Source organism: Dendropsophus ebraccatus, chromosome 4 (assembly GCF_027789765.1).
Source record: "Dendropsophus ebraccatus isolate aDenEbr1 chromosome 4, aDenEbr1.pat, whole genome shotgun sequence".
NCBI lineage: Eukaryota > Metazoa > Chordata > Amphibia > Anura > Hylidae > Dendropsophus > Dendropsophus ebraccatus.
Genome location: NC_091457.1, coordinates 171,383,262 through 171,395,657, shown reverse-complemented (window position 1 = coordinate 171,395,657; position 12,396 = coordinate 171,383,262). Strand labels below are relative to the sequence as shown.

General features: G+C 52.2%; 2 protein-coding genes across 4 annotated transcripts in view; one reads left to right on the top strand and one right to left on the bottom strand.

Moving 5' to 3' along the window:
* LOC138789136 (putative ferric-chelate reductase 1) overlaps positions 1-12,396 on the top strand; it is a 567,372-nt gene that overhangs the window by 314,229 nt on the left and 240,747 nt on the right. The gene's annotated exons all lie outside the window — the stretch shown is intronic.
* SOAT1 (sterol O-acyltransferase 1) overlaps positions 1-12,396 on the bottom strand; it is a 75,574-nt gene that overhangs the window by 61,697 nt on the left and 1,481 nt on the right. The window lies entirely within an intron of this gene.

The following is a 12,396-nucleotide window of genomic DNA, read 5'->3' as shown; positions in this document are numbered from 1 at the left end:
CGGGGACAGCAGCGGCAGCGGACAGGTGTGAGCTCTCCCTGCCAGCAGGAACATGAGAAAACGGGGACAGCAGCGGACAGGTGTGAGCTCTCCCTGCCAGCAGGAACATGAGAACACGGGGAGAGCGGCGGCAGCGGACAGGTGTGAGCTCTCCCTGCCAGCAGGAACACGAGAACACGGGGACAGCAGCGGCAGCGGACAGGTGTGCGCTCTCCCTGCCAGCAGGAACATGACCACACGGGGACGTCAGCGGCAGCGGACAGGTGTGCGCTCTCCCTGCCAGCAGGAACATGACAACACGGGGACGGCAGCGGACAGGTGTGAGCTCTCCCTGCCAGCAGGAACATGAGAACACGGGGAGAGCGGCGGCAGCGGACAGGTGTAAGCTCTCCCTGCCAGCAGGAACACGAGAACACGGGGACAGCAGCGGCAGCGCACAGGTGTGCGCTCTCCCTGCCAGCAGGAACATGACCACACGGGGACGTCAGCGGCAGCGGCAAGGTGTGAGCTCTCCCTGCCAGCAGGAACATGAGAAAACGGGGACAGCAGCGGCAGCGGACAGGTGTGAGCTCTCCCTGCCAGCAGGAACATGAGAAAACGGGGACAGCAGCGGACAGGTGTGAGCTCTCCCTGCCAGCAGGAACATGAGAACACGGGGAGAGCGGCGGCAGCGGACAGGTGTGAGCTCTCCCTGCCAGCAGGAACACGAGAACACGGGGACAGCAGCGGCAGCGGACAGGTGTGCGCTCTCCCTGCCAGCAGGAACATGACCACACGGGGACGTCAGCGGCAGCGGACAGGTGTGCGCTCTCCCTGCCAGCAGGAACATGACCACACGGGGACGGCAGCGGACAGGTGTGAGCTCTCCCTGCCAGCAGGAACATGAGAACACGGGGAGAGCGGCGGCAGCGGACAGGTGTAAGCTCTCCCTGCCAGCAGGAACACGAGAACACGGGGACAGCAGCGGCAGCGCACAGGTGTGCGCTCTCCCTGCCAGCAGGAACATGACCACACGGGGACGTCAGCGGCAGCGGACAGGTGTGCGCTCTCCCTGCCAGCAGGAACATGACAACACGGGGACGGCAGCGGACAGGTGTGAGCTCTCCCTGCCAGCAGGAACATGACAACACGGGGAGAGCGGCGGCAGCGGACAGGTGTGCGCTCTCCCTGCCAGTAGGAACATGACAACACGGGGACGGCAGCGGCAGCGGACAGGTGTAAGCTCTCCCTGCCAGCAGGAACATGAGAACACGGGGACAGCAGCGGACAGGTGTGAGCTCTCCCTGCCAGCAGGAACATGAGAACACGGGGACAGCAGCGGCAGCGGACAGGTGTGAGCTCTCCCTGCCAGCAGGAACATGAGAAAACGGGGACAGCAGCGGCAGCGGACAGGTGTGAGCTCTCCCTGCCAGCAGGAACATGAGAAAACGGGGACAGCAGCGGCAGCGGACAGGTGTGAGCTCTCCCTGCCAGCAGGAACATGAGAACACGGGGAGAGCGGCGGCAGCGGACAGGTGTGAGCTCTCCCTGCCAGCAGGAACATGAGAACATGGGGAGGGCGGCGGCAGCGGACAGGTGTGAGCTCTCCCTGCCAGCAGGAACATGAGAACATGGGGAGAGCGGCGGCAGCGGACAGGTGTGAGCTCTCCCTGCCAGCAGGAACATGAGAAAACGGGGACAGCAGCGGCAAGGTGTGAGCTCTCCCTGCCAGCAGGAACATGAGAAAACGGGGACAGCAGCGGCAGCGGACAGGTGTGAGCTCTCCCTGCCAGCAGGAACATGAGAACACGGGGACAGCAGCGGCAGCGGACAGGTGTGAGCTCTCCCTGCCAGCAGGAACATGAGAACACAGGGAGAGCGGCGGCAGCGGACAGGTGTGAGCTCTACCTGCCAGCAGGAACATGAGAACACGGGGAGAGCGGCGGCAGCGGACAGGTGTGAGCTCTCCCTGCCAGCAGGAACATGAGAAAACGGGGAGAGCGGCGGCAGTGGACAGGTGTGAGCTCTCCCTGCCAGCAGGAACATGAGAACATGGGGAGAGCGGCGGCAGCGGACAGGTGTGAGCTCTCCCTGCCAGCAGGAACATGAGAACACGGGGACAGCAGCGGACAGGTGTGCGCTCTCCCTGCCAGCAGGAACATGAGAACACGGGGAGAGCGGCGGCAGCGGACAGGTGTGAGCTCTCCCTGCCAGCAGGAACATGAGAACACAGGGACAGCGGCGGCAGCGGACAGGTGTGAGCTCTCCCTGCCAGCAGGAACATGAGAACACAGGGAGAGCGGCGGCAGCGGACAGGTGTGAGCTCTACCTGCCAGCAGGAACATGAGAACATGGGGACAGCAGCGGCAGCGGACAGGTGTGAGCTCTCCCTGCCAGCAGGAACATGAGAACACGGGGAGAGCGGCGGCAGCGGACAGGTGTGAGCTCTTGCATTCACCTAAAGCAGCACACTGAACACGGCGGGATTCTGCCGCGGAATTGCGCTGTGTTTGCTCAGTGTGAACCGGCCCTAAGAAAGTAAAATCTCTTAATGAAATGAGATCAGAATAAAGAGGACGTATCGGTCATGTGACTTAGTAACTTATGTCATGTGACTTTCTTTTTTAAAAGCAGAGAACTTCAAAGTTCTTAAAATGCAAATGTTCCAAAATTTTTCCAGTAATATAAAGTATCACACGTTACGGAAAAACAGTCTCAATCGCTGGCAAACGTTAAAGCATCACTGAGCTATAAGCGCATAAAGTGAGACAGGTCAGACAGGGGTTAACTTATTGGGGGACTGTTACATGCATACACTGATCATTGCCATATGTGTATGTGGCCATAGCACTGATCAGTGTTATCTGTGATCATTACATACAGCCTGCCTGTGGCCATAGCACTGATCAGTGTTATCTGTGATCATTACATACAGCCTGCCTGTGGCCATAGCACTGATCAGTGTTATCTGTGATCATTACATACAGCCTGCCTGTGGCCATAGCACTGATCAGTGTTATCTGTGATCATTACATACAGCCTGCCTGTGACCATAGCACTGATCAGTGTTATCTGTGATCATTACATACAGCCTGCCTGTGGCCATAGCACTGATCAGTGTTATCTGTGATCATTACATAGAGTCTGCCTGTGGCCATAGCACTGATCAGTGTTATCTGTGATCATTACATACAGCCTGCCTGTGGCCATAGCACTGATCAGTGTTATCTGTGATCATTACATACAGCCTGCCTGTGGCCATAGCACTGATCAGTGTTATCTGTCATCATTACATACAGCCTGCCTGTGGCCATAGCACTGATCAGTGTTATCTGTGATCATTACATACAGCCTGCCTGTGGCCATAGCACTGATCAGTGTTATCTGTGATCATTACATACAGCCTGCCTGTGGCCATAGCACTGATCAGTGTTATCTGTCATCATTACATACAGCCTGTCTGTGACCATAGCACTGATCAGTGTTATCTGTGATCATTACATACAGCCTGCCTGTGGCCATAGCACTGATCAGTGTTATCTGTGATCATTACATACAGCCTGCCTGTGGCCATAGCACTGATCAGTGTTATCTGTCATCATTACATACAGCCTGCCTGTGGCCATAGCACTGATCAGTGTTATCTGTGATCATTACATACAGTCTGCCTGTGGCCATAGCATAGCACTGATCAGTGTTATCTGTGATCATTACATACAGCCTGCCTGTGGCCATAGCACTGATCAGTGTTATCTGTGATCATTACATACAGCCTGTGGCCATAGCACTGATCAGTGTTATCTGTGATCATTACATACAGCCTGTGGCCATAGCAGGGATCAGTGTTATCTGTGATCATTACATACAGCCTGCCTGTGGCCATACCATAGCACTGATCAGTGTTATCTGTGATCATTACATACAGCCTGTGGCCATAGCATAGCACTGATCAGTGTTATCTGTAATCATTACATACAGCCTGTGGCCATAGCACTGATCAGTGTTATCTGTGGTCATTACATAGAGCCTGCCTGTGGCCATAGCACTGATCAGTGTTATCTGTGATCATTACATACAGCCTGCCTGTGGCCATAGCACTGATCAGTGTTATCTGTGATCATTACATACAGCCTGCCTGTGGCCATAGCAGGGATCAGTGTTATCTGTGATCATTATATACAGCCTGCCTGTGGCCATAGCACTGATCAGTGTTATCTGTGATCATTACATACAGCCTGCCTGTGGCCATAGCACTGATCAGTGTTATCTGTGATCATTACATACAGCCTGCCTGTGGCCATAGCACTGATCAGTGTTATCTGTGATCATTACATACAACCTGCCTGTGGCCATACCATAGCACTGATCAGTGTTATCTGTGATCATTACATAGAGCCTGCCTGTGGCCATAGCACTGATCAGTGTTATCTGTGATCATTACATACAGCCTGCCTGTGGCCATAGCACTGATCAGTGTTATCTGTGATCATTACATACAGCCTGCCTGTGGCCATAGCACTGATCAGTGTTATCTGTGATCATTACATACAGCCTGCCTGTGGCCATAGCACTGATCAGTGTTATCTGTGATCATTACATACAGTCTGCCTGTGGCCATAGCACTGATCAGTGTTATCTGTGATCATTACATACAGCCTGCCTGTGGCCATAGCACTGATCAGTGTTATCTGTGATCATTACATACAGCCTGCCTGTGGCCATAGCACTGATCAGTGTTATCTGTGATCATTACATACAGCCTGCCTGTGGCCATAGCACTGATCAGTGTTATCTGTGATCATTACATACAGCCTGCCTGTGGCCATAGCACTGATCAGTGTTATCTGTTATCATTACATACAGCCTGCCTGTGGCCATAGCACTGATCAGTGTTATAGGTGATCTGCTCATTGAGCCTCCCTGTAGCAGACTCAATCAGTACAGATCGGACTGCACGGAGGATAGTAAGAGACCTCCGGCACACTGCGGGGGTCCCGATCGGTAAGTGACAGGAGCTGCTCCAGTCACTTAAATTTAAACACAACGATCATAGCGTTTAAGGGGTTAATGACAATCTGCAGCGTAATTGGTGCAGCCTGTCTAACAGTGAGGGCCCGGCTACTGACTGCAGCTGAGCCAGCCCCCACCTGCTATGACGCGCCCTCCGCAGCACCTGTCGTAGCTTCTTAGAGACACATGAAGTACATTTAGGTCCAGAGTCATCTGGTGACAGACATCCATGATGTAACTGTACGTCACGGGGCGTCTAGGGGCCAATATAAAGACACTGATGACAGCTCATTTACTTTCACTTACTATATCTTTTTCTTAAAGAGTCACTGTCGTATTTTTTTTTTTTGCAGAAATCAATAGTCCAGGCGATTTTAAGAAACTTTGTAATTGGGTTTATTAGCCAAATCTGCCATTATCTGCATGTAAAAAGCCTTTTCCCAGGTCCCCCCCTCCTTCCTCTTTTTCATCCACTCTGAAAAATATGAAAATTGTGACTTGTTGCAGGAGTCGTACCCTGTCTGTTCTATGGAGAGGGGAGGGGGGAGGAGGAAGGAGGGAGTTAGCCTGCAGCAGAGAGCAGAGAACAGAGGATTACAGGCACGGAGCTGGGTGACAGCTGTAATCTGAGCTCAGACAGGTCAGTGCTGACTGTCACAGGAGATATCCCGTGAGGGATTTGTAGATTAACTCTTTGTTGTCCTGTTTTGGTCTTTTCTTTAGCTCTCTCCATAGGAGAACAATGAAGACAGGGGGGAGAGCTTCAAACTGCTTTTTCATGATAAAAATGCATTTTTCGGATAATAAACCCAATTACAAAGTTTCTTAAAATCGCCTGGACTATTGATTTCTGCAAAAAAAAAAAAAAAAAAAAAAAACACGACAGTGACACTTTAAGGTTCCAGCAAATCTTTGCTCTTTAGATAGATGTTCTCACTAGTCCGCTTACTTGGCTACCACTTTTCTTACAAAAAAAAAAAAAAAAAAACTGGATTGGAATGGATTTTAAAACCTTCTAGATGGGGGCAATGCTTCCGGATACGATGAGATTAGGAAGGGAATATTTTGCACCTTTTTTTTTTTTTTTTTTTTTAACCTTTTTTAACCATCTAATTTTATTACATCTTTTAGCAGTAATTTATTGATTAAGGGAGGGGGAAGGGTGATCAAAAATCTGATTGCTCCCAATAGAATAAAAAACCGAGATAAAAATAGAAAAAATAAAAGAGGATCAAAGGAAAAAAAAAGTTGGTATTTTGAAGATTTGGGGGGTAAAAAAAAGTAAAAATTTTGCACATTCCGAAAAGGCTTTTAACTCTATCGTCACAGAAGGAACGTTTATTTAAAAAAAAAAAAAAAAAAAAATTCACACAACGTTAAGGATGAATTTCTCAGAGTCCAGTATAACGGCCGGTACATCAGACAGCGGCTAATGAGGCTTTGTGAGGGACAGCGTCTCTTGGGATCGATGGGGTACACGTTCCAGATACTGCGCCGCCGCTAAATAAGTGGGAGTCATTCTGGATCTATAACATACAGATCCTTTATCCTAAAGGGTTAAAGGACAACTCCCGCGGGACCCCCCAAAAAAAAAAAAAAAACACAGACACACACAGACACCATACTCACCATCTCTCCGGTGACGATCGCCACTCGATTCGCCCGTCGTCCGCCTCTCCGTCGCTGCCGTCCGCCATCCAGCGATGTCTCCGACTTCCGGGTCCAGGGGATGGAAAAGGCTGCCAGTGCGCTTGCGCACCGGCAGCCTTTTCATTGGCTGGAGCGCATCACATGGCTTCCAGCAAGCTCAGCCAATCAGGGCTGAGCAAGCTGGAAGCCATGTGATGCGCTCCAGCCAATGAAAAGGCTGCTGGTGCGCATGTGCACCAGCAGCCTTTTCATCCCCATTCACTTAGCATGAAGACGCCGAGGAGGAAGAAGACCCGGACCGCCCCTCGGCTCTGACGTCGTCGTCACCAGATGCCGCCCCGGAGAAGAGGACCGTGACGATCGTAATAGGTAATTTTAACTTCCGGGGTCCGAAAGTGGGGGAAGGGGGCCAGGCCGGGTATTTAACCACATTACAAAGTTATATAACTTTGTAATGTGTGTTAAATGAGCAAAAAAAAATTTTTGTGGGAGTTGTCCTTTAAATGAAACGATGGAGCCGGTGTAATTTTGGGGTTAAACGGTTTTAGAGCTGAATATGGTAAGATGGTATCATGTGTTGATCGATTTCTTTACAATGTAAGGCTGCATTCACACGTTCAGTGATTTTCCCGGTCCGTGATTGTGGTCCGGCAGCTACCTCCGTGATCTGTGCAAAACAGTCCGTTTTGCATCCGTGTCCGTTTTTTTCACGGATCTGTCTTACAGCATCTTAAATGACATTGATTACATCACATCCGTGTTTTTCACGGATGAACATGGATGTCAAGGAATATGCAAGGTAATAATAGGCTGGATTATGTATGTAAACTGCAGTTTTGTATTTTATGGTTTGGTCTGTAGTAGTCGGGCGGATCACACAGGGAATCCCCCAGAAGTGGCGCCATGACGGTAATGGGCACTTGTTATAAGAGGTTAGAAGCTTCGTAGAGCTTTGTAATAGAGTCTTGCCGGGTATCCGCCAAACTGGCAAAGGTGAGAGTGGTAGGATAATTGCCAACACCTGGCATCCTCTCCCCGAGCGGTTTTACTACACCCAGAAGCCCCATTCTCCTACTAACATTATACAGGACATGGGGATCCAGTCAGGATCCAGACAGCAAGGAAAACAATGGTCACATGTGCAGGATGTCAGACTGAGCAAATACGGGACTCTGCCCAGACCAACACGGGACTCTGACCACACAAACAGAGCAAATCCTCAAAAACAAGAAGATCCAGAGCCCGGAAACCTCTGTAATAACATGACATATCCACACTAGACATGGGCATGGTGGATCTAACCAGAAAAATACCAAGGCCCTATTATATTAAAGGAGAAGTCCGGCAACATCTTTTGGGTCCTCAGACCAGACGCACCATTGCCAGGCATGAGCTTAGCCTTACTGATTAGAATATGGAAATCTGCCTCTTTATATAGGATTGGATTACTAGGGAGCAATATATATTGTTGTCTCTAATGCTGAGTTTACACAGAACGATTATCGTTTGAATTTTCGCAATAACGATCGCATTTGAGTGATAATCTGCTCGTGTACATACATGGAACAATCAAGCGACGAGAGAGAAATCATTCATTTTGATTTTTCAACATGTTCTCAAATCGTCGTTGACTAATAATTCGCAGATCGTTCCGTGTAAACGGATAATAAGTCGCCCTGTGGGTGAGCTGGGCTTAAGCGGTCTTAAAATGATCGCAGCAACGATTTTTCTAAAGATTTATTCATCTAAATGCTGATCGTAATAAAAAACCAAATTGTTGATTCAAAATCATTAAACGATCGATTGGGCGAATTATCGATTTGTGTAAACGGACCATAACTTGCTGCCTTTTAAATCATGTGTTTTGTATGATCATGTGACGGTTTGGATTGCCATAAATTACATGGGGGTGTGAGGTATTTTGGTAAATCCAGTTGTGAACAAGGTGTGTTACATGCCGAAAAGCGTCTACGACAGCTGCCTGTTCCTGTACGGTGATGGTATTGCCATAGAGACATTGGGCTATCCGTTACTCCTGTCCTCTTTGGATCTTCATGCATGCACCATATTCCGGGTCTTTCCTGAGCACCAGGTCGTGTGACCAGAACCGGACTACATGAGACTGCCCTATCGTATTTCCATTATCTTAGGATAGATAGATGTATATAGCAGGCAGAAAGAGGTGTACACCGGGTGAACCACCCGCCACCATGTGAGAGGAGCGCTATATACCATCCTGTGCCACTAGGTGTATATATTTTGTACATGCTATGGCCGTGTATCTAGCCGCAGTGGGTGTGTCATGAGAAGGAAGTGTTCGGGTTCATTCTTGGCATGTGATACCAGATAGTGTGGACTATAACCTCATCCTGCCCGATGATCCACAGCTTTATCTAGATGGTCACACCGCACTTCCCAACAGAAAGATACGGCTTCTGTGTATAGATAGGAGCCTACTCCCCCCCCCCCCCCCCCCGTGACTACACATCTGCCCCGACTCCTCGATTAACACCCCCCCCCCACCGTGACTACACATCTGCCCCGACTCCTCGATTAACACCCCCCCCCCACCGTGACTACACATCTGCCCCGACTCCTCGATTAACACCCCCACCGTGACTACACATCTGCCCCGACTCCTCGATTAACACCCCACCGTGACTACACATCTGCCCCGACTCCTCGATTAACACCCCCCCCCCACCGTGACTACACATCTGCCCCGACTCCTCGATTAACACCCCCCCCCCACCGTGACTACACAACACCCCCCCCCCACCGTGACTACACATCTGCCCCGACTCCTCGATTAACACCCCCCCCCACCGTGACTACACATCTGCCCCGACTCCTCGATTAACACCCCCACCGTGACTACACATCTGCCCCGACTCCTCGATTAACACCCCCACCGTGACTACACATCTGCCCCGACTCCTCGATTAACACCCCCACCGTGACTACACATCTGCCCCGGCTCCTCGATTAACACCCCCCACCGTGACTACACATCTGCCCCGACTCCTCGATTAACACCCCCCCACCGTGACTACACAACACCCCCCCCCACCGTGACTACACATCTGCCCCGACTCCTCGATTAACACCCCCCCCCACCGTGACTACACATCTGCCCCGACTCCTCGATTAACACCCCCCACCGTGACTACACATCTGCCCCGACTCCTCGATTAACACCCCCCCCACCGTGACTACACATCTGCCCCGGCTCCTCGATTAACACCCCCCACCGTGACTACACATCTGCCCCGACTCCTCGATTAACACCCCCCCCCCACCGTGACTACACATCTGCCCCGACTCCTCGATTAACACCCCCACCGTGACTACACATCTGCCCCGGCTCCTCGATTAACACCCCCCACCGTGACTACACATCTGCCCCGACTCCTCGATTAACACCCCCCCCCCACCGTGACTACACATCTGCCCCGACTCCTCGATTAACACCCCCCACCGTGACTACACATCTGCCCCGACTCCTCGATTAACACCCCCCCCACCGTGACTACACATCTGCCCCGACTCCTCGATTAACACCCCCCCCCCACCGTGACTACACATCTGCCCCGACTCCTCGATTAACACCCCCACCGTGACTACACATCTGCCCCGGCTCCTCGATTAACACCCCCCACCGTGACTACACATCTGCCCCGACTCCTCGATTAACACCCCCCCCCACCGTGACTACACATCTGCCCCGACTCCTCGATTAACACCCCCCACCGTGACTACACATCTGCCCCGACTCCTCGATTAACACCCCCCCCCACCGTGACTACACATCTGCCCCGACTCCTCGATTAACACCCCCCCCCACCGTGACTACACATCTGCCCCGACTCCTCGATTAACACACACCCCCAAGTCACACTCGTAACATCTGGGTAGACTGCATCAGTTATTGATGGTGTACGGGGAGGACGGGCAGAAGATGACCATCTGGCAGTCAGTTATTGATGGTGTACGGGGAGGACGGGCAGAAGACGACCATCTGGCAGTCAGTTATTGATGGTGTACGGGGAGGACGGGCAGAAGACGACCATCTGGCAGTCAGTTATTGATGGTGTACGGGGAGGACGGGCAGAAGATGACCATCTGGCAGTCAGTTATTGATGGTGTACGGGGAGGACGGGCAGAAGACGACCATCTGGCAGTCAGTTATTGATGGTGTACGGGGAGGACGGGCAGAAGACGACCATCTGGCAGTCAGTTATTGATGGTGTACGGGGAGGACGGGCAGAAGACGACCATCTGGCAGTCAGTTACTGATGGTGTACGGGGGCCTTTATACTGAGAGGCTGGAGGAGTCACCAAACGCTTCCTCCTTGGCTCTTCCCTGGTTTCACTTCTCAGCTCTGACTTAGAGGCGTTGTGATCGCAAACCGTTCTGCAATATTTGCCTTTGATATTCTAAGTTTTCTATGTTTAAATTACAATTATACATATGGCCACTAGGTGTGTACCTTTACTGCACATGTGTACAGTTGCTCCGCATCCACATTTAGTAGCAAAGAATCCTGGGGAAGCTCACATTGTATGGTCAGCTCTCCTGTCACCATACAGTGAAATTATACTCACTGAATTGTTACAGGAGGAGGAAGGAGGAGGATAGTACAGAGGAGGAGGGGGGACAGTACAAAGGAGGGGGAGGGGATAGTACAGAGGAGGGAGGAGGGGGGGGATAGTACAGAGGGGGGAGGGGGGGATAGTACAGAGGAGGAGGAGGAGGAGGAGGGGGGGATAGTACAGAGGAGGAGGAGGAGGGATAGTACAGAGGGGGAGGAGGGGGGGATAGTACAGAGGAGGAGGAGGGGGGGATAGTACAGAGGAGGGGGGGGGATAGTACAGAGGAGGAGGGGGGATAGTACAGAGGAGGAGGAGGGGGGGGGATAGTACAGAGGGGGGAGGGGGATAGTACAGAGGGGAGGGGGATAGTACAGAGGAGGAGGGGGGACAGTACAGAGGAGGAGGAGGGGGGGGATAGTACAGAGGGGGGAGGGGGATAGTACAGAGGGGAGGGGGATAGTACAGAGGAGGAGGGGGGACAGTACAAAGGAGGGGGGGATAGTACAGAGGAGGAGGAGGGGGGGGATAGTACAGAGGGGGGAGGGGGATAGTACAGAGGGGAGGGGGGGATAGTACAGAGGAGGAGGAGGGGGGGATAGTAAAGAGGAGGAGGAGGGGGGGATAGTACAGAGGAGGAGGAGGAGGAGGAGGGGGGGATAGTACAGAGGGGGAGGGGGGATAGTAACAGAGGAGGAGGAGGGGGGGGGATAGTACAGAGGGGGGAGGAGGGGGGGATAGTACAGAGGAGGAGGAGGAGGGGGGATAGTACAGAGGGGAGGGAGGGGGATAGTACAGAGGGGGAGGGGGGGGGGATAGTACAGAGGAGGAGGAGGGGGGGGGATAGTACAGAGGAGGAGGAGGAGGGGGGGATAGTACAGAGGGGGAGGAGGGGGGATAGTACAGAGGAGGAGGGGGGACAGTACAGAGGAGGAGGGGGGACAGTACAGAGGAGGAGGGGGATAGTACAGAGGAGGAGGAGGGGGGGATAGTACAGAGGGGGGAGGGGGATAGTACAGAGGGGAGGGGGGGGATAGTACAGAGGAGGAGGGGGGGACAGTACAAAGGAGGGGGGGGATAGTACAGAGGAGGAGGAGGGGGGGATAGTACAGAGGGGGGAGGGGGATAGTACAGAGGGGAGGGGGGGATAGTACAGAGGAGGAGGAG